Here is a 27,597-nt window from a genome sequence, read left to right as displayed (position 1 = left end):
GCATTTGCATAGACTATCTCATTTTTATCTCCATCACAACCTCATGAGATAGGTCTATTAATATTCCCATTATACAGATGAGGAACCTGAGTCACAGATGTTTAAGTAATGTGCCCAAAGTCAAGAACTAGCCAATGAGGGGTTTAAAATCATTCTGGCTATGAAATAGTAAGGGACAGTAAAAATGTCTCAGGCCGACAGGCACTAGATATGGCTAATTACAGGCATCACAGGCTGGCTCTAGTGACATACTGACCATGTGGGTGGAGACCAGGAGTGAAACCAGTCAGTAGGGTTTCTTTAGTTCTACGAGGAATATGTCAAAGACTCCTAAGCTTTGTCTCAATCATACTTTTTACAGTGTGCCTACGCCAAAATAAATGCCTCATAGTTACATATTTAAAGTTAAGCCCAAACAAACTAGTTAGCATTTAGGTCCTGACAACTTAGTAGCTGTTTGAAGAAAAATATTACACCCAAATTGAAAGAAAAAATAATATCTATGTTTTATTCATAAATAATCATAATTATTTACTAAAGGGATGCATGTATCTGTTGTGCAATATACAATTAGTCAAACCTTGGAATCAGATTGGATACCGCCGTCCTTGTTTCCTGTTCCACACTGATTTTTGTGTGGTATTTTCTTTTTAACACAGCAACCAATGAAAACCCAGGTTTGCCAAGATTCGGCAATGTCATATATGGTGTGATCTACTGTTGAAATTTGAACTCCCTCAAGCTGGCGGTTTGTGTGGTATCTGACAGTGTTGAGTATCCTGATGTGTTCCTGGATAATTAAAAATATCCCTCGGTGCCCTTGTGGGTTCCCCGTGGCATCCTGGAGTTCCTTGGCACACAGTTTGGGGACTGCAGAAATATATTCTCTTCCATTTTGTTGAAACAAACTGTCTTCTTCATTTGCCCCTTTTGGTCTAGCTTTTGATCGACACATGAGAAATATTTCTCTTCTCTCTTGACTGTAGCAAAAGATAACCAGCCCGACAGCATGATGAATAGCAACTGGCCGTCAACCTCAGTTCCAGGGGAGCTGGGGCACAAGCTCTGTCTAAAGAGGGCAGCTTCACCTCAGCTCCATCCATAAAGCCTGATGGAAATGAGGTGGCAACATGTTTTAAAGGAAAGCAGAAAATACAGACTATTTATGTGAAGTATCCCAACATTCAGATACCAGCAACTAATTCTAACGTATTATTTATAAATATGGGTAAGTCAGTACTATGCTACCCCAACAAAATCAAATCTACAGGTGTGTTTGCTTGAGAGTCACCAGCTTGGGACACGTTATTATGTAACTATTAAGAATGACATTTCTGCTAATCACAAGGACACATGTTCATGGTTTATTTAGTAAAAAAGAGGTAACTAACAAAAAGCATGATGCCTTTCTTGACCATCATCAAAAAGTCTACAAATAATAAATACTGGAGAGGGTGCAGAGAAAAGGGAATCCTTCTACACTGTTGGTGGGAATATAAATTGGTGCAGCCACTATAGAGGACAATATGGAGATTCCTTAAAAAGCTAAAAACAGAATTAGCATGTCATCCAGCAATCCCACTCCTGGGCATATATCCAGAAAAAGACAAAAACTCTCAATTTGAAAAGATGCATGCGTCCCAATGTTCATAGCAGCACTGTTTGCAATAGACAAGACATAGACGCAACCTAAATGTCCACCAACGGATGAATGAAAAAAGAAGATATGGTACATATATATACAATGGGATATTACTCAGCCATAAAAAAGAATGAAATAATGCCATTTGCAGCAACAGGGATGGACCTAGAGATTATCAAATTCAGTGAAGTAAGTCAATCAAAGACAAATATCATATGACATCACTTGTATTTGGAATCTGAAAAAATGATACAAAAGAACTTATTTGCAAAACAGAATAGACTCACAGATATAGAGAACAAATTTATGGTAACCAAAGGGGAAAGATGGGGGAGGGGTAAATTAGGAGTTTAGAATTAACAGATACACACTGCTATATATAAATAGATAAGCAACAAGGTCCTAGAGTAGAGCACAGGGAACTATGTTCAATATCTTGTAATAACCTATAATGGAAAAGAATCTGAAAAAGAATATGTATATATGTATAACTGAATCACTCTGCTGTACATCTGAAACATTGTAATCAACTATACTTCAATAAAAAGTCATGATTCCTTTCTCACAAAAGCTCTTTGTGGACAGTGAGGGGACTAAAAGGATATATAACCAAGTGATTAAAAGATGGCTATTTCTGGATAGGAAATCATGGATGATTTTATTTTTCTTTTTTGCTTCTCTATACTTTCTAAGTAATTTTTACAATAACCAACATATCCAAAATTTTTGGTTTTGTTTGTATTCTTTTTTAAAAAGAACCATAGAACAGTTACTAGGAATAAGATATTATTAATCACAAACACAAATACAAATCAAAGTCTTATAAGAAACAGTCCCTGATTTTATAGAAGCTTATTAATGAATAGGACAGAGACACCATATAGTACTAGTGATTTATTAATTGACAGAACAAGGGGGAGAATTGCATGATTATATCTAAGTTACTAAATGGGCTCAGAATAGGAAGAGAATTGGAGGGTGGAATGGTCATGGAAGGAAGCTGTATGTGTGGTCCCCACGTTCAGGGATTCAGGATTGAGCATCTAGTTGCACTCATGGCTCAGATTTATTACAACAAAAGGATACAAAGTGAAATGAGCAAAGGGAAAAGGCACATGGGGCAAGGTCTAGAGGAAATCAGGAGCGAGCTCCCAGAGGCCACTCCCGGTGGAGTCACACAGGACGCGCTTAATTCCTCCAGCCTTGAGTTGACCACACATGTGAACACCTACCAAAATTTCAGACTCCCAGAGGGAGGCAGGGTTTAGCATAAACCGCACTGTTTGCACACAGGTTAGGCACAGGGAGCCCGCATCATAGTAGTTAGGGAGTGGTGGGAACATTCCTAAAATCCAAGTTCCCAGACGGCAGCCAAAGGCCAGCCTTGCAAGCAGATCTTTCTAAAGATGATCATCTCAGGCCTGCAAAGTTATCCCTTTCCTGCACAGAAGCCTCCATGGGGGAGGTGTGATTTGAGCAGAGCCACGATTTAGTAAAGTGGAGAGAAAAAGGGAAAAGTGCTCCAGGTCCTCGAAAAATAGTCACAAAACCAAACTTCTTTTCAAGAATCAGAAAATCTTGAAATGAAAAAGGATCATTAGAGTCATTTATCTAGTATTTTCCAAAGGGCAAGCATATACCACTGGCAGTATGCAAGATGGTTTCAGGCTGCCTATGGATGATATTTCATATTTTAATGTTTATATGTTTATTTTGATGTGCAGTTATATATATGATATAAAATTAATAATACAATGTTTATAATATATTTTCGATATTACGTATATATACATATGTGTGTATTAACATATATTTAGCCAGCTATCAGCTTCATAAAATGCTGTTACTATAGGTATTATTAGGGAAAAGCTAATTTTATAAAGCTGGTCAATTTAAAGGCAAACATTTAACAAATAAAGATAAAATAACAAATATGAAATAATATTAAATAAGTAACAGCCCCAAAGTCAGAGTCCAACCTCTGTAGGCAGTACGGTGAGTAAACTTCTGAGGCTGGTTAGCCCCCCACCCTTCTGCTGCCGAAACCACCTTACCACGATTTTACTTTCGTTACGGACCCTCCCAGTTTCATATGCTTCGTCTCTAAAGTAACAGATTTGACCTAACCCTCTACCTTACCTTCTAGGTCTACTTCACTGGTTCTATGAAATCTACTAATGTAAGTCAATAGGAGAAGGGAATTCAACTTTAGTTAGTATTTCAAGAATTCTTTTTCTTTTTATCCTTGTATAAAACAAGATGCACCTTGATGGATCCCGTCATTTTTCATCCTCTGCAGGAAGCTGATGGAGAAAAGCAAATACACAAATCACCCAGCAGCTTCCTGATGCACACTGCTTTCTGCGTCTTAAATCTAACCTCCTCGTTTCTCCCTTCTTTCATCAAATGCCTCTCCAATCCTTTCATCCTTCAGACACTGGCATTGCTGAATCAGCCCGAGTCTCTGCTTTCCCCTTGCATATCCTTCAAGAGAGGCAGTCCTTGATGACAGTATTTGGCCCCTGATCACCTACTCTGGGTTCTACTGGGACTTCCAAAGCCACATACTCTACCTACTGCTCTACCTGCTTACACGCAGACCACAGTGCAGCTCTCAGCCTTGCCCTTTGGGGATTCCGAGCCTGCAGAGGTTAGAAAGTTACTACTGAGCAGGGAAATACACCTTTGCAATTGTCCTGGGGGCTATTTCAGGCAAGAGAGCTGAAAACTTAAGCGAGGCTTTCTGACTGTTGACGCCTGGGGGACCCAAAAGCAAAAGACCTTTATCTCCTTCATCACCTAAGCCCCTAGGATAGATGCACCTCTGAATGTCTGTCAAAGAAGTCAGCCTGCCTCAGGAAGAGGTCTCTGCCCTTCAGAGTTATTAATTCATCCAGCAAATCAGTCCCTATTTTGTGCAGACCCTGGGAACCCAGCAGTGAGCATGGCACCCATGACTCCTGTTCGTGTGGACACGTTTCGTCAAGAAGCCTCAGCGGTAGGCAGAGTGGACAGCCCGGTGGCCTCACACACCCTCACCTGCCTCTGTGGCCTCGGCCGATTCTCCCCCTTCTTTCAGATTTGAAAATCGAGACCTTTTCTCATCCGTAAGGCTTGGATGTCACAGCCATCAGACAGGGCTAGACCCGGCCTCAGACTCTCTCAGGTCTAGACTTAGCTCTACCTACTTACACTCAGACCACATTTCGATTCTCCTGTGAACTGTTCTGTACTGGAAGCCCTGAGAAAGCCTGTCCTTCCTCAGCTTCCCAGTGGACGCAAGTCTGGTCCATTCCTTTCCCTGAGCAGCTAAGCTGGTGCCTGTGAGCCTGCCCCTTACAGATGGCTGATTGGACTGGTGGGCACCCGATCCAAGGTCAGCCTATCTGCGGGCTGGCCAGGTACCTACGAGGGGCTCTTGGTTTGAGAGATTTGCCTAAAGAGGCAACATGACTTCAGTGGGCCAAGAGCTCAGAACTGGGCTTGTCAGGCCATCAGTAGTGGGAGAAGGTAGGGACACACGCACACAGCTGGACCACAGGACAGGCAGGGCACTGGCAAGAGGACCAAAGGCTCCCGCTGCTGAGGGCCACAAACATCCCTGCCTCCAGAAAGGTCTTGGCTCCCAGTACTCTTCTGTTCTCATTCGTATTGCCGCCGGGTGAGGAGGCCCTGCTGAGGTGAGATGTTTCTCCTCCCCCAGTCGCATCCCTTCCCTCCCACCGGTCTCACCGTCCTCTCTCACAGCTACTCCTTGCCTCTGTGGACTGGAGCCCAACTGAATTCCTGATTCTCAGCTTCTTAATCTTAAAGCCTTTGCGGAGTTCCTGCTGCATGCTCTGCCTTGTGCCAGGTGCCAAGCGGGTGAACAGAAAGGAAGCAAGACGTCCAGCCCCGGCCCTCAGATATGGCCTATGAGCAGCGCTGGGCTTGGCAACTCCCCAGGACAGAGTCGGGCTGACCTTGGATGTGGTGTGTTCAGGGAAGGTGCCCTGTGAGGCCAGAGGATGCCTCCGGGCACTGGGCAAGGGGTGTCAGAAAATGCGGCTGGAAGGAAAGGCAGAGACTCGTCATGCCGTCTGTGGAGACCAGCGTGACAAAAGTCTGAGGGATGGAGTGAGGCTGGTCAAGGGGACCAGGAGGAAGGTCCAAATGGGGAGCTGGGGGCTGCTTCAGCCTACCGTCCTTACCCCGCCATGAAATCTGGGCAAGCAGAATGGGTGTGCAGCCACCCCGCCCTCCCAGTCACCTCGTCAGGCACGAATTGCCCAGGATTTAAAAAAAAAAAGGGAAGTCCTCATTATGGGGTTGGAAATCCTCATCCTAGAGATAAAATTTTATGAGTTGCCGATGGCTCTGCACCCTGTGTTTTTGACATTCCCTGTTGCACGTACAGTATTTTAAACACATGAGACACAGACATGACTTTAAAAAAATTTTTTTTGATTCTCTTACCTTTTCATTTTTTTTCTTGCTGTCATGGCTTAGTGGGTAGCTCTGAAGTTTTTAATGCTGAAGGGCCCATTTCATGTAATTTATTGCCCTGCTTGTGTGAAAGCTGAGGCCTATAAATCGTCAATACAGCCCGTCTAATTCCAGCAATGGCAAGGCTTCGTCACATGTAATTAAAGGATCCCAAAGCCATTGGAATGTAATGGATTTGGAAATGACACCATGGGGGCGCAGGGAGCAGGCCCAGGAAGAGGCGGCTGTATTTCAAAGGCTCGCCGGCGCGGTCTGGGATGGATGGGGCTGCCCGGCTGGGCTCCAGCAGGGCCGGCTGTCGGGGGAGAGAGGCAGGGTCTGGATTTCATCTGAGCCTCTGCTCTGAGACCCCTTGCGGTTCCCACCTGGGTGGAGGTGCGCCCGGCTCTTGGCCCTACACGCTCCTTCGGCCTGGCCTGCCCGGCCACCACCTCTGATGGGAGTGAGCAGCCATGTCCTGGCAGGAGGATTTCTAGAAACGGGGAGGGGCCCAGGCTTATAGACAGGGCCCAACCCCAGGATGGTTTCACCTTCCCCACGAGTACAAGTTCCAACTTTCCCCCTGAAGCTGTTTTTGGTGTTCAGACCCTCATGGTCAGCCAGGGGCCCTGTATGTTCTGCTGAGAAGTTCCCCTAATTCCCGCATGTCCGCAACTCTCCTCCCTCTGAGCCCTCAGGGCACCTTGTCTGTCCTGCTTTGGGACAATGTGGTGCTGGGTGTGAGTATTTGTTTATCTGCCTCCCCAAATACACCACCTCCCCAGGAACAAGGGCTGTGTTTAAGTTGTCGCTGACCCCAGTGGCCTTATGTGGTCCTGTCTCATGGTAGGCAGTAGGCAACTGTGTAGCAGGAATGAAGAGATGGGGAATAAGAAAGGAAAGAGGAAAGGAAGAAGAAAGGACAGAAGGGAAGAAGAAAGAAAGGAAGGAAGGAGGAGAGGGATTTGGGGCCATCTCTTCCCATCTCATGTCTTTATAAATAATAAGGTAACCAGATTCCAAGATGGCCCCCAACCATCTCCACCTCCTGGTGGTCTCACCCACATCACACCAGGGTGGCATCTGTGACCAACACCATGCGGCAGAAGTGTAGTTATGTCCCTTCTGAGATCAGGTTATAAAAAAGACTGCGGCTTCGGTCTTTTTTCCTCTCCCTCTCTCTCTTGAGTTGCTCACTCTGGGGAAAGCAAGCCATTGCGCTGTATGAGCAGCCGTCCAGGGAGGCCTTCATGTCGGGGGCCTGGATGGAGCCATCGGGGACCTGGATGGAGCCTCTGGATGACAGCCAGCCAGGAACCGAGGCCTGACAACACTGCGGCGATGGGCTTGGAAATGGTCCTCTGGCCCCATGGAGCCTTGCAATGACCACACCTTGGCCAACAGCTTGACTTCAGTCTCACTAGGCTGCGCCCAGATTCCTGACCTCAGAAGCCATACAAGTAAATGAATGTTATTTTGGGTTGCCAACTCTGGGATAACGTATTGCCCAGCAATAGATAACTAACATAAACACTGTCTACACATTGATGACACCAAATATTTATTTCCAAGTCAGACCTCTCTGCTGAACTCCAGAAACCTGTGTCCAACTGCTTCCTTTACATCTCTGCTCTCCATCCAAACTGAACTCCTGATCATCCTCTCAGCCTGCTTCCCCCACAGTTGTCCCCATCCTGGTTGGTGGCGGCTCTTACCTGGATGCTAGCTACAGCCTCCTACCTGCCTCGTGACCCCTCCCGTGGCCACTGCAGTTTATTGTCTACCCAGGGCCCAGGGAAGCCAGCCAAATGCATGTATCGTGACCCTGCAAACTTAACTTGCCAGAGCCTCACGACTTCCACAAGACAAGAGTCAAAGTCCTTAAATAGCATATAAGATGTCACCTATTCCTTTCCGACCTCATCTCCCACCTCTCTGCCCAACTCCCGTCTCTCATGGGGCCACGTGGGCCTTTTGCCGCCAGGGCCCACTCCCATGTTAGGGCTTTGCACTGACTCCTCCCTGTGTCTGGATCACTCCCTCCAGATATCCGCATGGCTCACTGCCTCACCTCTTTCAAGTCTTTGCTCAGGTGTCACCCTTTCTAGGAATTCTACCTTGACAACCCCTGAACTCCCAGCTTCATTACTTTGCTGTCCACACTCTCCTCCCCATCTTACAAAGCGCTTAAAACCTTCCAACTTATTATACAATTTACTTTTTATGCTTACTGCCTGTGGGCATTCTCTGCTAGTATCTGAGCTCCAGGAGAGCAGGGATTCTTGGTAGTAATCGTCTATTTTGCTCATTGCAGGATCGCCAACACCTAGAACAGAATGCCTAGAACTAGGTGCTTGGCACATAACAGCGGTCAAAAAATATTTGTTGAAGAACAGAAAGAAGGGTGGAAGGAAGGAGGGAAGCAGAGATGGCGAGATGGCAGGAGGCTGGATGGAGACAGTGAAGGGAGGGAGGAAGGACTCGCGCTGTGATCTGAATTGTTGTTTAGCACATGCAGCTCCTTTCCTTGTAAAGTCTGGACTGCAGGGTCTTTGAAGGCATGAGAGGATGTCCCACCCACAGCATCCAATGACAGGCCCTGCTGAGACCAGGGCTGAGGGGATGTTCTTAATTGATCTGTCCTTGGTCATCGAGGAATCCCTGTCTCATTGCCCTCATAATCCAGCAAACCTAATTATGAGATATTTTCACTTCCCTGGTCTTTTGCTGCTATTCCCATCCAGCCCTTCTGCTTTTCCCACTTTTTCATGGGTTGAATTATGTCCTCTGAAAATATATGTTGAAGTCTCAAACCTTGCCCCCCGCACCTGTACCTTAGAATGTGACCTTATTTCAAAATAGGATTGTGACAGATGGAATTAAGTTAAAATGAGGCCATACTAGAGAAGGGTGGGCCCCTGACCCAATATGACGAACTGTCCTCTTTAAAAGGAGACAGACATGTGGGGAGAAATGTTATGTGAAGACAGAGGTGGACATTGAAGTGATGCATCTACAGATCAAGGAATGCCGAGGATTGTTAGCGACTGCCAGGAGCCAGGAGAGAGGCAAGGAATGGATTCTCCACCAGAGCCCTCAGAATGAAGCAACCCTGTCAACACCTTGACCTCAGACATTTAGCGCATCCAAAACTGACTCTGAAAGAATAAATATCTGTTGTTTTGTTACAGCAGCCCTGAGAAACTCACACACACTGCACGCCTTCTTCTCCAAGACCATCCCACTCTTGCCTCTGAGACCTCTCTCAGTGTTCACAGATACTAGAACACACCACCCTTGATTCTCTGCAGAGTGTTTTCCCTGCCACACATAATACAAAGAATCTCACCTCCTCCAAGAAGCCCTCTTGGATAGCTTAAGAAGAAGGAACTAAATACTCTTTGCATCCTTGTATTTGAAAGTAAACTCTGGAATGTATGGCTTTTTATTTTTAACTCACAATTAATGTGCATTTTCTTGGCTTGAGAAAATGGAGACAGTGCATCTTATACATTTGTTTTTGACTTGCTTACTCCTTCCACGTTGTCTCTCTGATTAAATGATTTGAACAAGAAACAGATGTGTCTCTTTCATTGCCTATAGTTCCAAATCCAGATACAGTAAAGAAAAGGCACTCAAGCTGGTGGGTAAGGACTGTTCAGTAAGAGGGGGCCTGATTCACTTCTCCCCTCTCCTATTTTATGAATGACGAAATTGAGGCCCAGGCAGAAAAAGTGACCCAAAAAGATAAAGAATGTTCTCATTTTGCCTCCGCAGAGGGCTGTTATCTCTGGGGCTTTTGCTCATAGTCAAGCACTTGGAACTATACCCCCAGTCCCTTGCTAATCACCTACTCAAAGCTAGGTTCAAACCTCAGCCCCATCTCTCTTTATCTGTACAATTTGGGGCAAGTTCTTCAACCTCTCTAAGCCACAGATTCCTTATCTGAAAAATGAGGCTGGAGAGTCCGACCTCCCACGGTGGTGAGGGGGACTCAGTGAGGATGTCACTTAGGAGCTGAGTCATGTGCTGTGGGAACTCAATGAACCACAATTCCTTAACTTTTATGCCCATCACGTAAACTCCAGAGTAGAAAAAGGTAGAAACAAATTACCTTTTCAACAAAATCTTTGTCTATTTGTCACATCCAGCTCAAGCTGGAGAAGCTGTCAGAGGTAATGGAAGTGTGCAAAATAACCCGTCCCAGCCCCGTCATTACCAGCAAATGCTGCATGGTCCTAGCAAGCTCCCTCATCAGCAGACAAAGGCCCAGTGATGTTCACTAGACTCGACTGAGCATAAAAAGAAAATGAGAATCTGACATTTTGGAAAGATTTCCAAAAACCAGAGCAGGAACAGGAAGAGTTTTCTGGTTGCCTCTTTGTGAAGGATCAGATATCATAGCAGATGGGAAAGTAGGCAAGAATCACAGACATGGAACAGACCTCGGGTCTCATTAACCAGCTAATTCATTTAACCAGAATGCCTCATTTCCTGAGAATTCCAGTGAACTGTGATTTTACAATATGCTGATATTTGAAAGATGTATTTTTTTCTCCCCATCAAAGGCTGCAAAGATGCCCTGTGGTGCTGTGAACAGCACATAGGGCTAAGGATAATGGCGCCAGGATTTTGGAGCTAGCTCTGCCATTAACTGACCATGAGCCAGTCAGTTCCCCTGCCTAAACCCAGGGTCACCCATCACCTAAGGCAGTGCAGGACTAATGATCTCTGAGTTTCCTAAATCTATGATTTTATATATTCCTGCTCCATTTTCCATCCTTTGCTCAGGACATGCTCCATGAAATCCTTTGCTCGATCCTGAACAAGCATCTGTAAAACATGAGAGCCAGACCAGATGAACTCTAAAGTTCCTCTGAGATTCGACATGCTACTGTTTTAATAATAATATTAATGAACATCTTAATTATTATATATTATTAGTAAATAATACTAACTTTATAATAATAATAAAATAATAATAAAAAGATTACATTTCTAAGACCTACATCTTAGGCAATTGTTGAAATAAAATGAAGAAATTCATAAAGCTGTATTACATGATAGTACAGACTGAATGTTGGTACCCCACCCCTCCCAATTTATATGCTGAACTCCTAATCCCCAAAGTAATAGTATTAAGAGGTGGGGCCCTTGGGACGTAATTAGGTCATGAGGGTGGAGCCCCCTTGAATGAGATTAGTGTCCTTGTAAAAAGAGATGCAAGACAGATGACCTTCCTCTCCGCCACGTGTGGACACTAGTGAGAAGATAACCACCTGTGAACCAGGAAGAAAGCCTTGACCGAGAACCTGACCATGCTGGTGCCCTGATGTTGAACTTCCAGCCTCCAGAACTGTGAGAACTGAATGTTTGCTGTTTAAGCCACCCAGTGCACAGTGTACTGTTACAGGAGCCCAAACCGATTAAGATGTGTGGTATGGTGGGAAAGCTACTGGGCTTGAAGTTGAATTCTGGTCCAGCTGCTAGTCAGCTTTGCCATCCTGAGTAAGTGGACACACCTCTCTGGACTTTTTTTCCCCACCTATACATTTAGGTGCTTGAACTACTTGGTGTTTTTGCTGCTGCTAGCTCCCTATTTCTAAGACTTGCCACTCTTCTGTAAAATTCCCTTCCAACCTCAGTGAGGTCTCATAAGGAGATGATCTGCAGTGATGAGGAGCAGAGAGTAGAATTTGTAGAGAAGATGTGTGCAAAATAACCCTTAAGGTCTCTCCCAGCTCCAAAGCTGCAGCTTTGCTTCCTCAGACTCTAAGTGCCTCTCTGAACATCACAGTTTCGCCCCCTCTCTCTTCCCCTGGTGTGAAGCCCAAAGCCCAGGACAGCTCAAGATCCTGAACAAGGGTGTTTCTTCCTTTTATACCTCTTTCCTAATTTGGGATCTTAAGTCTGGCTTATGAAACTGCTGAGTCAACTTTTAGTCATCAGGAAAAGTGGGACTCAAATGCTAACCTCTGGCTGAGATTAACTCACTGCTCCAGTGTGACACTTGGCATCATTTGACCTTTTCTGAAACCAGTCTCTGACCTTGGCCTCTGGACTTGGAATAAAAGGAAGGTGATTTCTAATGACCCCTCTCCCACCAGGGGTGACACAGTGGAAAAACGTATCAATTCACATAGACTAAGAAATCCATCAGGTACTATGATTGGAGCCACCAGTTCTCAAAGGACACATCTAAACTTGAAACAGTTCCAGTTTTGCCAAAACTTCTATGTAGCAGAGTGTTTTGGGCTCCTCTATGCAGTTAACCTGAATGCTTTGTCTCACCAGGAAAAATGCCCAAATGATGTTTCAGTACCCCATTTATTCAGAGGCCGAACTAGTAGCAACTCAGATCTTGGACCCCATGTGCAAGTACAAAAACATTGCAAACAGCTGAAATAGCTTCCCACAGAATTTTTGCAATAAGTAAAGACCATGTACCATTCTCTCCCCTTAGGCTGTCAATGCAGTATTTATTGACTCTTGTTTGACACATGATTCCAACATGTTTAGTCAACAGATAGTTGCCAATTCTATAGAAGATTAGATATGGAGAATCAGAACTGAAAGTGGATTATGAGAAGCACTGGCATTAGGAAAAAATAAAGCTGATAATGTGGGATGAAAAAGAAAAAAAACTGGCTAGATCCAACAGGAACACACAGAAATCGAGGGGCATTTTTATATTAGGGCAGGTAGACTCGTGTAACTTGGTAACCTATGTGATTTTTGCACTCTTTAATAATGGGTTATGGAGAAGAAGCTGCATTCGATTTCAGCATTTGCTTTTAAGAAAGTAGGAAGGAGGTAATCTTTGTCAGGAAGATTGCTAACAAAATTTATTAAAAAATAAAAGATCATTCTTGATGATATTCATTTGAGCTCAGGAGCTTCAGTTTGTGTCTCTGTGTCCTAGCACCTAGCACAATGTCTAGCACACAGCAGGTGCTCAGTAGACACTTGATGAATGAATGAAAAGAAGGAACATTTTAAAGGTGTGTGTTTTTTAAATTTCCAGGAAATTCACTTATGTACAATATCATGTTTTCCAATGGTTTGTTGAGCAACAATCTTTATGGAACATCTACCAATTAGGCAGGCAGGGTCTTCCATCTCAGAGAACGATGCTGAGCCAATGACGACTGCCTGCAACAGAACATATGAACCACCTTGATGCCTGGCTCTGAAGGTTGGGCACACCTTGGGACCCTGGCCAGGTTTCAGGCCTATTTGGAGAAGTTGAAGCCCACAGAGACTTCTGTCCATTTCAGACCTGCTTCTATTTTAAACCCTCAGACACAAGACAGCTGTCTACCACAGAGCGTCAGAGAGGGAGTCCCACCCAGGACTGATGTGCTGAGAAAACCCCACTGGTGGCTTTAGACTCCAAAGGCCGTGTCCCTTCCATATCATGGGACTGTAGAAAAGACTTAGGTTTATATTTTTTCTCTAAAGGTTGTCTTTCTTGTGAAGAAGTTGAGTAAGTTAAGGTATGAATTGGGGAATTTATGTAATTCTATTGCAACTGCTGTTTTAGGGAGATGCTAGTCTTATTTTTCTCTTAAGCTGTTTCCCACATCATTAACATCATCTACAACAAACGAGAAGTCTAAGAGGGTGTGCTCTTAAGATTTCTGAGATGAAAAATGGGATCATAAAGGTGACCTTACTCCTTGAGTCTTGAGTCTTGGATTTTCCAGCACTGTCTCATTAGCTGAGAGGTGCCATCTAGGGGATCAGTATCCTTTTGCTCAACAAACCCTCCATCAATCTGCCCCCCAGGACAGAGAGCCAAGCTTTCTCTCCTTGTAGGATTCTTAAGAAGAGATGTCAACTCTGTCATTCACCAGCTGTGTGACCTTGGGCAAGACATGCCCCGTTCTGGAGCTTAGTTCCCTGATGAATAAAATGAAGGCTTTGGTAGGTTATCCCCGAGATCCTTGCAGCTCTGCCTTTTTATGTTTATAACTTTGCATTGTTATCCATCCATCACTTATTATTCTGATTTTGAAGCATCTTCTTCCCATCCAATTCTTCCTCCTTTAATTACCTTTCCTCTGTTTGTGTTCTGTATGAGGTCAGGGTGAATTTTGTAGCAGCTCTCTCTTTGCCTACAAAGTCTCTGCTCCAGATGATCATAAACGTTTGAAAAAGTTAAAATCCACCTCCCTTAGCCTGGTCAAAAAAGCCTTTGAAATCTTGCTACATTCTACCTGTCCACAATGTCTGTCCCCTTCCTCTTTTGCATGAAATTTCTGTTGCAGCTAAATCATATTCTACCCTCCTCTTCATTATGGCTCAGTTTCCTAATATTTCACCCCATGTAACTCTTTGCTGACCTTTCAAGTTCACTCCAATATCGCTTCTTATCTGAAGCACGAGTTTGGCCCTTCTGCTTTCCATTTAGTGGATTTTCTGGTTACTTTCTTTATCTTTCTAAGTAAACTACAAGCTATTTGGATCAGATATTGTGCTATTCTTTCTTCTGTGTCCCCACAGTGCCAAACACAGTTAGTCTGGGTCTATTGACTGGTGGACATTGACCTATTTGGTTAGAAGAGCCCACCTCCCATTTAGGAACCAGAATTAGGAATTAATATATTGCTTCAGTGTCAAAGTGTCCTGACAATTACTCCCAGCCATGTTACACATAGTTCTCCTGGACTATACCAGCAAAGAGGATTTTGAATTTCCTTCAGCTGGACAGGGAATCCCAGTGACTATAAACCATGAGGGGTCACTGTTGGGAAGAGAATCGTTGTGCAGGCTAAGAAATACTACACTAAAGACCCTCCCTTCACAACCCAAACACAGCTGCAACATTAGTTCATTTTCTCTGAAGCTGTCTCTCATGAAGAAGAATTGAGCCTTCTTTCTTCATTTAACCAAGTAAAGGATGCTTTTATTGCCCACTAGGCATTTTTAATTTTCCTTTTTGCTTATAAATATCCTTTAATTATTAATTTTGATGAGACTTGTTGCAATATTAAAGAACACCAAGATGCACCTTGAAACACTTAGAAACAAAATGGCTGCCACCAACTGCCTCCAAAATGGCACAGTTGCCATCAATTTAAATTTGTAGTACTGGAAGTTTGGAGTTGCTGTTGCGTTGGGTGGGTTCATGGGCCAGAGGTCATCTAGAATGCTACCAGAAAACATATTCCTGGTCTTAGGAGTCTCATCTAAAATGTGAAAACAATTCTTGAGCATATTTATAAAACGCTAATTGGAATGCACAGCAAATAGGTCAAATTTGTGAGCATTTTGAAATTATCATGGGCGCTATAAGCATATTCTTTATCACTAATGTTTAATAAAAGCTATTTCTGTGTCTGGGCCAAGGGCTTTGGCACATGTTCAGTGCAAGTCAAAGGAGTTAATAACCGGTAATAGAGGGAAATGGAGCCAAGGAGTATCTAAGCTGTGCATCCCTACAGCGCTTGGAAACGATAGGAGACAGGACATTCCTCAAGACATGCAGGGTGCCCTGGACCAGTGTAGCTGTCCTCAGTCATCCACTGCCAGCCCAGTCCACCTGACCTTTCCTGCGAGAGGGAAATGGGGAGACAAGAGGCCAGGTCCAATCCCACAAAGTCAATTCAGCTTCATTTGCTCATTTCTGTGATTAACTGTAAGTTATTCTGTTTGCTTCATTCCCCACAGAAGCCATATTTAAAGAACCCCTGAGTAGATGGGATGGAGAGTTTAAAGGATGAGCAGGGACAGAAAGGAGGGTACTCCACGGCTTTTCACCTGATAATAAGGGAGCTCTCTCTCTCTCTCTCTTTTCCCCCCACACCCCCACAAGCCGACCCCATCTCACACCCACACACACACACCCACACCCACACCCACACACACACACAGAGTCATCTGCCTTAGAATTTCTAAATTATTCCACCTTTGGTGACCAGACGTGATCTGAAGATGGGTGGGATGCTGTAAGCTTCCTGAATTAGTCCTACCAGAAATCTCGCTGCATTCTGAAGAAAGCTTTTTTAACCCCAATCACTAGGGTCAGAAAAAAAGGTGGAGGTTTCTCATTTCCAGACTTGGCTGGGGCTGGGGCAATGCAAAACGTCGGGGAGCTTTTCATTTCAGAAGGAGGAGAAGTGACATTAACTGCACTGCACAGAGTCCTAGTATTTTATTTTTTAAAAACATGTTTTACACACATCTTCTAATCGGGTCATTGAAAACATCCTGTTTGGATGCTGGCAAACATCCTGGGTTCATCGCTGGCAGTTTGAAAAATATAAAATTCTGAAATTCAGATGAATAAATCAGATGGTTTGCCCAGATACACCTCCTGAGTGGCAGCTTTTGTGCCAGAAACTGCTTCTTTGATGCCTCACACGGCTCCGAGCCAGACAGCAAGAGCTCGGGGCAGGGGCTGTGGCTCTGGAAACTTCTGGGAAACTGGGCATGATAAGTGGATAGAAGCTGAGCCCAGCGTCTTTGCTTCTCAACAGGAGTCACCTATTTGCACAAGGCATTCACTGGCTCTCTCAGCTCAGGATCCTCCAGGTGGTAGTGGTGATGGGGTCACTGTGCTCAGCCTAGAACCCTGGGAGGATGTAGGGGTCCACGGGCACCCACTTCTGGGTTAGGCACTTGAGTGATTTCTCTCATTTGGTCCTGACCATAGCACTTTGAAGTGAACATTACCTTTGTTTTACATGTAAGGAACTGGAACTCAAATAGGTTAAGTAACTTGCTCAAGTTATGAGGTTTAGTAAGTAGCAGAGGCTAGGATTCCTATCTTGTGCCATTTTCAGTGTCCTTTGTCCTTGCCACCAAGGCATCACCCATTCTCCAAATGAGCGCTGAATTAAGAAGGGTGAAAGGCCAAAGCTTCATGTCTATCTGATGTTTGCTGGCCCTCCCGTGAGCTAGATGAGGAACTGAGGTCAGCATGCCTTGCCTACCATGGGTGACCAGGCTGCTCTGAGCCTCCGTGAGGTCTTATCCAACCTTTCCTCTTGCTTTGGTTCCAACTGGGCTGTCGACACTGGTTCAAGCACACATCTTTCTTCCTGCCATCACCTTCTCTTCTTCCCACCCTATTCAAACCCTGCCGGATCTGCAAGGCTCAGTTGAGTTTGATGCAATGCAATGTCATTCAACAGACATTTATCAAAGACTTCGTGAATACCAGGCATTTGTGCGGCCAGACACTGGGGTGCTGAGGACACTGAGTTAATAAAACACATTCTGTATGCAAGGCTCAAGGGAGGAGAGATCTATAAACAATCAAGACCCACAGCCGCAGGGCTGAGGGCAGCAGTAATGTAGATCATTTATTAAGCACCTACAAATTACCCGATTCCATGCCGGGCACTGTCTGTTTGCTACTGCTAAGCCTTCCAAGGCCGGGAAAGGCAGGTATTCGACCCCACGTGGCATGTGCACAAAAGCTCCAGTTTTGTCATCAGTCCTGAGGTTAAATTCCAACTCCATCTCTTACAAATGATGTGTTTTGGGGCACGTTACTTAACTCCTCTGCACCTCTCATCTGCAAAATGAGGGTACCAAAACCTTCATATGATGGATGTGAGGATTAAATGATAAAATGCACACGAGGCCCTAGTGTTGGGTAAGTGCTGGTCAGATGTGACCAGAGACCTGATGGTCCACGAAAAGTGGAACAACTTTACAAAGGAAGCCCTCAGCAGAGGACCAGGCAAACTGCTACAGCAGGACAGAGGGGAGCATGCTTTGGAGAGGGTTCCAGGCAGGAAGCACCATTTGAGCTGGGCCTCTAAAGGCAGGAGAGATTTTGGGGAAGCAGAGGATGGTGGCACTGAGGGGCTCTGGCTGCTGCTGCCCTGAGTCACCTGTCTTTGTGATGCTGTCCCACACCAGCAGGGTATCTGGGCTGGGTCTTCCAGGACCAGCATAGCATTGGAGGCTAGAAGGAATTTCTTGGCATTTTCTACCTTTATTTATCTAATATCTTCCTCAAACTGGGGATCAGCCACAATCCTTGGCAGCTTGGCAAGTGGAGACCCCTACGTCCCCATTACTGGAGACCACAGCCTGCTACAGGCCATCCATGGGGTCCTGATAAGATTCTTGGACTGCTCCAGACTTGAAACCTAAATAGATCAGTTTGGGGGGCTGCACATGTGCAAGGCTATGGTATCTGCATTGGAAACTAGCAAGTGATGGGAACCCCAAACAATCCAGACTGTCTAAATCAGGTGCCCTTAAAAATGCCCTCTAACCTCCATGTCCTCCAAATGTCCTCTTAACCATTGCTAAAAGCAATGGGGTGTAGCCCATGGAATAATACAATTTTCCAATGACCCACATGTCAGTAAGAATTGGGAAATCAGAGGAGAGCCTGAGAAAGAAGGAAGGCGAGCAAGCAAACAAAAGTCCTCATGCAGCAAACAACTGAAAAAAAGCACACTGAAAAAAAAATCAATAAATATTTGTGGTCTCGAATGAATGAATGAATACATGAATGGAATTTCCTGAAGAAAGTCTTATTACCAAAACCATCAGCTTCTTTCAGAGGACGATGTAGAACCAGGCTTGCTTCCCAGGAACTGTCAGTGCAGAATTAAATGTGCTCGGTGGCCCTTCCCTTCCGGGTAGTGAGTTATGCAGGGCTGTTCCCGCCCCGAGCTGGAGCAGAATGAGAGGCGGGGACTGAAGGATGCTGCCGGGAAGTTGCTGTACTGAGGATGGCAGGGTCAGAACTCACCCTGGTCTGACAGGTTAAGGGCGAGCCTGCCAGAGCAACCTCCTTGAGTTATCACTGCGAGCTAGACATTTTCTCGTGGGCTCCGAGTATTTGTGCTTCTGGGGCTTAGCTGCTCTGGATAACAAGATGAGTGGTAAGAAATGCTTCCTTTGCACAGCACAACATACCCGCAGCATGATGCCAGCCTCCTCATGGCATTTTATATTTCAGGAGGTTCTTTAGCCTCCATGCTCCTGTTTGAAATTCACGGTAATGCAACTGGGGGCATTGTTATCTCCTGTAATAAGATGTGCAAACTGGGAGGGTCAGAAAAGGTACGTGACTGCTTTGACATTACTCAGGGGCAAATACTCAAGGCGGGATTAGAACCCGTGTCTCCTGACTCCCAGCCCAGCAACCTTTCCTCCACGACAAGTTGCCCCCCAGGTGAGACGCAATGCTCAGAGAGTCAACACAGTGCTCAAGTCCAGTTCCCCTCCTGGTCTGCGGGGTTTCCACAATCACCTGGCTGTTTGGTACACGTGAGATTTGGGGCCAACCCCAGAAACTGATTCTGTAGGAATCTACATTTTTGACACACTCACCAAGTGGTTTCGAGGCATGTTGAACTGCTCAATTTGCTGGTTTAGGGAAATCAGGACATTTTGAAGATTACGTGAGCCAGACACTGTCTCATGTTAAGCTGGTTCACTTCAAAGGTAAGTTAAAAATAATGGAGACAGAAAGGAAAGGAAAAAAGAGACAGGCTTCCTCCTCGGTGGTCTTTTCCAAGTTTACTAGTCTTGCTTTCAGCGTCTCTCTCCTTACCTGCTTCTCTCAACCTTTCAAGTTCTCTGATCCTCTCCCTGCTCTAGACTCTCAGGTCCCTGAGCCGTAACATACTTCCCTAACTGCTCAGTCACTGCGGGTCCCCCTCTCCGGTTCTCTGTCCCTAACCCTGGGTACTCTCTGATGGTGAGTTTTCTGTATCCCCAAGAGATCATGGCACAATATTGGAGACGAAAAAGATGCTTTAGTCATATCCTTGGAATGAACCACTTAATGCTGTTGGACTCTGCCTAGCACAACCCCCCAGACCCATCAGTGTGGATAACCAAGTCCCTCCAGGTCCAAAGTCCCAAATAAAATATAAAAACTTCCTTCAAAAATATGGGGACTTAGATAGAACAGGTGTGGGTGAAGATGTGCAGAAAAGGGAACCCTTGTGCGCTGTTGCTGGGAATGCAAATCGGTGCAGCCACCAAGGAAGAAAAGTGAAGGTTTCTCAAAAAATTAAAAATAGAACTGCCATATGATCCGCTTCTCGGTATTTTTCCAAAGAAAGTGAAAACACGAATTCAAAAAGTTATCTGTACCCCCATGTTTATTGCAGCATTATTTACAATAGCCAAGGTGTGAAAACAACCTAAATGTCCATTGATGGATGAACGGATAAAAAAGATGTGAGACACACACACACACACTGGACTACCACCCGGCCATTAAAAAAAAAAAGAAGTTTTACTATTTGCAACCACATGGATGGATCTTGAGGTCATTATGCTAAGTGAAGTAAGTCAGACAGAGAAAGACAAATAGTGTATGCTGTCACTGGATGTGGTTATACCTTTTGACCCTCTTCACCCATTTCACTCATGAAGAGTTTATTCCATAAGTTGTAATCAAAAAGAATAGAAAGAAATGCAATTTTAAGTGCATTTAATCAATCATTCAAAACGTATTAATACAATCTTTAGCACTACGAGAAAACACGATGCCAACTGGCTCTGCGGGGGGAACAAGGGGTGTGTCCGGGGGATGCCCACTGACCCACGACCTGAGCCCCACGTCACCCTAGCTCTCCACCAGGTGATCTGTCAACAGGCACGTGCAGTATGCTTATATGCCGGAAGGGAGGTTTGAGATTTCAGTTGGAGCTTAACACCCACTAGGGTTTCAATGCCTGTTTGATGACAGGCTTTGCTTCCACGCAACCAAATCTCTATTATCCACAGTGATGGAGGAGCGGTGCTAGGGGCAGCCTGGCAGAGCTGAGTGGCTCACTCCAAGATTACGGTGAAAGCATCTCTTTAGTCTACGTAGACATTACAGATGTGGTTCCTACCACCTAGGAGCTTAAACCAAGTGGGACGTACAAGGCCTGCCCATTGGCCAAAAGAGCTCTATGCACGCACAGCTGTGGTTTCCAGCGTGCGATGGTGGCAGCAGCTGCCAGCTCCAATCTGTGTATGCAAAGATCTGCTAAAGCCCAGAGACACTGGGTGAGTAGCTTCAGGCCACTGTCAGGGGCCTGGTGGCACCAGTGTGCCAGCTCCTAGCCCCGGACTCCACCTCACTCGGAGACCTCACCTTAGGATGGACTCCAAGTGTCCTCATGGGTAAGGGGCTTCCAGACCATAGACCCCTGGGGACAGCACGTCCCTGAGCACCTGCACGGGGGGGCCCTCTCTGAATCTCTAGATTGATTGCCTATAGTCATTGGCCAGGAGATATTTGCCCAGGCACCTTTTTGATTCCCAAGCACTCAGGTTATGGTTTATGAGCTCTCTTCTTCTTTCTTTTTCATTTTTCAGTTTTATTAGGTAGAACTGTTACAATTTGACTGCATATATACAATGTATTGCATGTAAATACATATACACAATATACTGCACATATTTAAAAAAATTACATATATGTACTGTTCATTCTCTAAGAATGTTTAGAGCTTTAGCTTTGTAAACTTATGTAGTTATCAAAGGAATAAAGCCAACCATAAAATAAGAATTAATTCAAAAAGATACATATATCCTGCTGTTTAGAATTGCCAAGATATGGAAGCATCCTAAGTGCACATCAGTAGATGAGTGGATAAAGAAGATGTACCATATATATGTATGGAATACAACTCCCTCATAAGAAAGAAGGATATTTTGCCATTTGTGGCTCTTCATTCACTTTTTTTTTTTTCACTTCAAAAACCAGAATTTTATAACTGGCCTAAACATTTCCATTGCACCAACAAAATATCTAGAAATAAACTTGAACCAAGGAGGTTACCTATATTCTGAAAACTGTAAAACATTGATGAAGGAAACTGAAGATGATACAAAGAAATGGAAAGATCTCTTGTGCTCTTGGATTGGAAAAAATCACCATTATCAAAATGGCCTCACTTCTCGAAGCAATCCACAGATCCAGTACAACCCCTGTCAAAATACTCATGGCATTTTTCACAGAACAAACAATTCCAAAATTTATATGGAACCACAAAAGACCCCAAACTGCCAAAGCAATCTTTTGTAGATCCTTTTTTTTCCTCTTTCTTCTTTTTATTCTCTTTTCTTATGGTTTGATGACTAGAGAAGGTCCTTTAACATTTGTTGTAAAGCTGGTTTGGTGGTACTGAAATCTTTTAGCTTTTATTTATCTGTGAAAGTTTTGATTTTGCCATCAAATCTGAATGAGAGCCTTGCTGGATAGAGTATTCTTGGTTGTAAGTTTTTCCCTTTCATCACTTTAAATATATCATACCATTCCCTTCTGGCCTGAAGGGTTTCAGCTGAAAAATCAGCTGATAACCTTATGGGAGTTCCCTTGTATGTTATTTGTTGCTTTTCTTTTGCTAATTTTAATATTTTCTCCTTATGCTTCATTTTTGTCAACTTGATGGCTATGTGCCTTGGTGTGCTCCTCTTTGGGTTGGTCCTGTGTGAAACTCTCTGTGCTTCCTGGACTTGGGTGACTGTTTCCTTTCTCAAGCTGGGGAAGTTTTGAGCCCTCTTCTTTTTTGTCCTCACCTCTATCCCCTCATCCCAATTAGTTCTCTGCCAAGGACTCTTCCCCAATGTAAGGGAGGAAAAATAATTTTCCCACTACCCTTTTGGGGTTCTTAGCTGAGACATCCCGGTAATAAAAGACAAATTAACAGGAGAAAAACAAAGTTTAATCACATGTATACCTCTTATGTATATGGGTGGTACCCAGGAAAGCTGAGTTATTCTTTGAAATGGCCACAGCCTTCAGTACCGTCTTCAGCTAAAGACAAAAGATGTTGGGGGTTGGGGGTGGGAAAGGCCAGTTATGGGAGGTTCCCAGGAAAGGCACGGTAAACAAGGGTAAGGTTCATGCAGATTTAAGTGTGGCCTTCTCCACTGATGAAATGTTTTCAGAGATTTTTCCTGGTAGGAGCGGGGAGACACCCTTACAAATGGAGATTTCATGTATAAATATAAATGTCTCTTATGAAAGGGCAATTTCTACCTGGTTTTCAGAGCTTCTCCCGTGTCTGCAGTTTATAAAAAATAATCAGCTCAAGATAATCTTTGTGCCAAAGAGACATATTTTGGGGGTGTCATATTCTATTTCCCTTCACCAGCAACAGCTCACAGTGAATTGTGGGTCTGGGATTCCCCTTGGGGTGTGAAGGGTGTGTGTGTGTGTGTGTGTGCGCGTGCACGCAAGTGTATTCGTGGGAGTGCTCACGTGTGGGCGTGCGAGTGGGATGATCCAAGTTCAGAACTAACACTGGGGACTCCCTACATGGGCAGATAATTTCCCCCGAGGGTTGTGCCCAGCCTCGGAGCGTTCTGTGTCTTACAAGAAGCGATCAAATGGAACTCTGCCTGGTTCAGGGGTAGCTAATCTGCAAGGGAGATTTTTTTTTAGTCTGCGCCCAACCTCGCCTTTCCTTGCCTTGTTGGATTTCAGTTCATTTATACACGGATTCAGTTGCTTGTTAGTGTGTTTTGCTGTGCTTCCCTAAGGAGCTAATTCTGCAGATGGGCGACACTTTTTTATTTTCTTAATATTATTCTTAGCTTTTTGGAGAAGAGTGTTTAATGATTATTCCTCCCGGTATTATTTTAGTTTCCAATTACAATGTGGGTCTACGCTGGCGCACTGCTATTTTGTAAATGAGTGTACATGCTTATTGTTAATTGATTCCCCAAACAGGCCCCAAACGTTTGCATTTAGATTGTGTATTATATTACTCGCATGCCACTGGGCTGGCCCCCTGCCAGCTGGGGCTCTCAGCTTGCCAGAAGCAGCCTGGACCATCTTGTTTTTTCTCTGACACCTGTGCAAACCAGCTTGTTTCCCTTCAGCTTTACCCTCCAGGGAGAAAGAGCTAAGGTGGTTCTCTAACCAAGAGGTGTCTAGAAACCTGAGCTCTGCCTGTTCTTTATCCATAAGAAAAGGACTTGAAAAAAATTCAACTCTAGTCCCCTAGACTATCCACCTTTTTGCAAAAACACAAAGGAAGGTGAGCTCTGGCTACAATGTCTTAATCCCTGACCATCAGTGGTGAGTTTGGACAGCATCAGCTTGAACCGCTTCTCTGTGGTTCCCGGGGCTCCAGGCAAACTAGAGTCCCTTGCTCTGGGTTCCCTCTGTCATTCCTCCATCCCCGCAGTTATAAGGCTGTGTTACTGACTAACCTGTCTGTTTCACCTCCGGACGGCAAATGTGGACGGGGGTCTTTTCTTTCCAACAGTAATCTTAGTGTCTAAAACTGTTCTGGCAGCTGAATAGATTGAATGAAGGGACACATGACTGAGTACAAATGCTACCCTAGAGGAGTTAGGTTGGAGTTTACCACTGGGTCCCTGCAAACAACGGGTGTATAATTTTCTGAAGGATTATAATCAATTTGAACATCGTGGAATTTAACAAATTTGAAAGCAAAAGTGTATAGCACATGGTGAATTCGTATCAGCTGTGAAATGAAATGGAGTATCTCAAAGATGTCTCAGAAATGCTATGGTAACCCAGAGCTGTGATCTCTGATTTGGCAGATTACAAGTCTTTTAAAGCATGGGACTACAATTGGGAAAATATGTTATCCATCTTATTCCTTATTCTATTTGATGGAGTGGAAAGCAAATTGAACCTAGATGTTGTGGTTTTTATTATTATTATTATTTTAGAGTTAAGATATCTACTTTAAAATGTCAAAGTTAAGACCCAAGATTAATTTGGACATTCCAATTCAATGATTTTCTACAATTGCAACAAAGCACATCACTCTTACAGCAGCTGCCCTGCTGAGCAAGCTGCTTGTTTTCTGTTCTCTGTAACTGGTGAACTTTGATTTTTTTATACCACTGTGAACCTAATATTCCCTCCTAAGGAAGAGAGGGATTAAAGCCTTCAGTAGAATGTCCTGAATCCCAGAGGAAGAATTTTAGGCATCAGTCCAAAGGCGAGGAAGCTCTGAGAGGGAAGGTCAGGGTAGAGAGTTTCTTGAGTTCCAGGATTTACGACTCCTCTCTGAGAATTGGTGGCTGCCTTCACATCGGGGTGAGATTGGCTCTGGCCATGATCGAGTCCGTCAAAAGAAGCTAATTGGCAAGTCGGGGCCGCAGCTTGGATGTTTAAGTAACGCTAGCCTGAGGTTTAATGCTACGATTAAAAGAGTAACAGGCCCTCCTGCTGGGAAGCCTTTTGGCTGCTTCAGACCCTTTAATTCCCATCAGAAAATGGCATGCCACTTCCAAGGTCTACCCGCACCGCTTGCTTTGGAGACCTAAAGGCGTAATTATCTATTGGGAGGGGAAAGGCTGAGGTCAGTCTGGTTGGGGGAGGGCCTGCCCTTTGAGCAGATATTGGAATGTCTCGGAATCCCAGCCAGGGCCTGCGTCTCAGGAGAAGTTACTTTGGGAGGTCATTTTGTCTGCCCTGCTGCTGACTCAGGAGGCCTTCCCCAAGCTAACCAGAGTCAGATGAAGTCGTGGGAAAAGCTCTGTTGTCACCAAGTGGAACTGGGCCCTGAACTCACTGTGTCCTTTGGTGAGTGGTCCATGTCTCCCTGAATGGTAAGCTCTGTGAGAACAGGGACCTGCATGTCTTGTTCTCCTCTACATCCCTGCGCTGGCTTTCAGATGCGAGCATGAGGACAGCTCAGGGAGGGGTAGCCTCCATCTCTACAGTGGGCTCTCCCTTCTCTTCTCCACCGCCCACCCATCCTTCAAGGCTCAACTCAGATGCTACGCCTCCGTGAATCTTTCTCTGCTCACAACAGCCATCTCTGGTCTCTTCCTTCTCAGGGATGCTAGTGCCCCAACACTACTTTAACCTCCAGGTTAGTCTTGGAGCTGTGTGAGCTCCCTGGAGCCACGGACTCTGTCTTGCATCTCTTCTTTGTACTTTGCATCACAGAGCACAAGTTCTTTTGCAGGACAGAAACTCAAGGAGTAGAAACCTACAAACCCACAGGGGCAAAGGACCACTGAGATCAACTAGCTTAGTGAGTTCCTAATGTTTCGTTTTTAAAAAGCAAAGAAGAAGTTATGGTATATTTATACAATGGAATACTACTCAGCCATGAAAAAGAATAAAATAATGCCATTTGCAGCAACATGGATGGACCTGGAGAATGTCATTCTAAGTGAAGTAAGCCAGAAAGAGAAAGAAAAATACCATGTGATATCACTTATATGTGGAATTTAAAAAAAAGACAAATGAACTTATTTACAAAACTGGAAACAGACTCACAGACATAGAAAACTAACTTACAGTTACCAAGGGGGAATAGGGGTGGGAAGAGATAAATTGGGAATTCAAGATTTGCAGATACTAAGTAAATATATAAAATAGATAAACAACAAGTTTCTACTGTATAGCACAGGGAACTATATTCACTATCTTGTAGTGACCTCTAATGAAGAAGAATATGAAAACAAATATATGTATGACTACTGTTATGATGTACATCAGAAATTGATACAACATTGTAAACTGACTATAATTCAAATAAAAAATAAAAAGCAAAGAGAACACTTTGTTTTTCCAAATGAACTATTATGTTACCTTCCCTGCCCCTGGTTAAAGCACATAAGAAACCAGCTTCCTTGACTGAGGAGAGAACGGAGGGTTGGAAACCCCATCTCTGATCTTTCCTTCCCGCAGTCTGCTATCCCAGGCTGCTTCTGAAAAATCACTGATCTGTTCAGACCCTTCATGCTACAAATGAGGGTGCTGAGGGCCAGAGAAACAGAGGCCCCAGCAGGTTCACACTTATTTTAGTGGCAAATCTGGGAGGAGAACCAAGGTCTTCAAAGTATTATCTGATTTTACAACTGTCATGAGTATTGCACATTTTATGACATTGTCCATCTTACGGCTTTGGCTGAAAGAAAGAGTGAAGGAAGGAAGGAAAGAAAGTAAGGGAAGGAAGGAAGGTAGGAGGGAAGGAAAGTAATGGGGAGAGGAAAAGGGGGGAAAAAAAGAAAAAAAATGGGGATTCGGTTCCTTCCGGGTGAGTTTAACGTTCTCATTTGCCCCAGGCTTATACTTGGTATAGCTAATCCTCTGGGCTCCCGAAAGCGAAATGTTGTTTTGTAAAGAGAATCTCCAGAAAGGGGATTTAGGGGAAATTAGCAATGACTAACCCAATGACTTATCAATATTAAGATTTCACACTACCCAGCGACTTTGAACTTCTCCAGGGCGGCATTTCTCAGGTCACCAGGTGGTCTGGGTGTGGGGCCACTCATCCTTAGAAAGCCTGAGAGGAGTGTGGCGCGGGCCCTGTGTCATCTCCGAGAGCCGTCTGTCAGATGCTTCTTCCTCTGGCTCCTGAGTCCTGCAAGGTGCAGTTTTTGGACCCCAGGGTTCTCACCCACGTGGCTTTGCACAGGCCTGCCCTCCCAGTCCCACGTGTCTGCCGCCAACATTGTGGGGAGCTGCGGAGGATGCCTGAGTGTGGGCTGGGACGCCCCCACCCTGTTCCTTCCTCTTCACCCCTGTTGGCTCTGCTTGGCCTCCATCCTTACTTCATGAAGAAACA

At 44.6% G+C, this 27,597-nt stretch overlaps 1 protein-coding gene and 1 long non-coding RNA gene across 13 annotated transcripts in view; one reads left to right on the top strand and one right to left on the bottom strand.

Annotated features, from left to right (window-relative positions):
• LOC106729466 overlaps positions 1 to 9,853 on the top strand; it is a 64,441-nt gene extending 54,588 nt beyond the window's left edge. For 3 of the 6 annotated variants that reach the window (XR_004316262.1, XR_004316258.1, XR_004316257.1), the window contains 3 exons: positions 3,789 to 3,821; positions 3,942 to 7,566; positions 8,421 to 9,853. This is a non-coding gene — a long non-coding RNA (uncharacterized LOC106729466). Of the gene's footprint in view, positions 1 to 659; positions 1,521 to 3,788; positions 3,822 to 3,941; positions 7,567 to 8,420 lie in introns of those variants that run through there. The other 3 variants (XR_004316260.1, XR_004316261.1, XR_004316259.1) reach the window with 3 other exon arrangements.
• Positions 1 to 27,597, bottom strand: part of SLC14A2 (solute carrier family 14 member 2) — a 429,946-nt gene that overhangs the window by 129,537 nt on the left and 272,812 nt on the right. The gene's annotated exons all lie outside the window — the stretch shown is intronic.

The sequence above is a fragment of the Camelus ferus genome, chromosome 30 (assembly GCF_009834535.1).
Source record: "Camelus ferus isolate YT-003-E chromosome 30, BCGSAC_Cfer_1.0, whole genome shotgun sequence".
Taxonomy (NCBI): domain Eukaryota; kingdom Metazoa; phylum Chordata; class Mammalia; order Artiodactyla; family Camelidae; genus Camelus; species Camelus ferus.
Note: the sequence above shows the minus strand (reverse complement) of the source record. Positions and strands in the feature narration are given on the sequence as shown.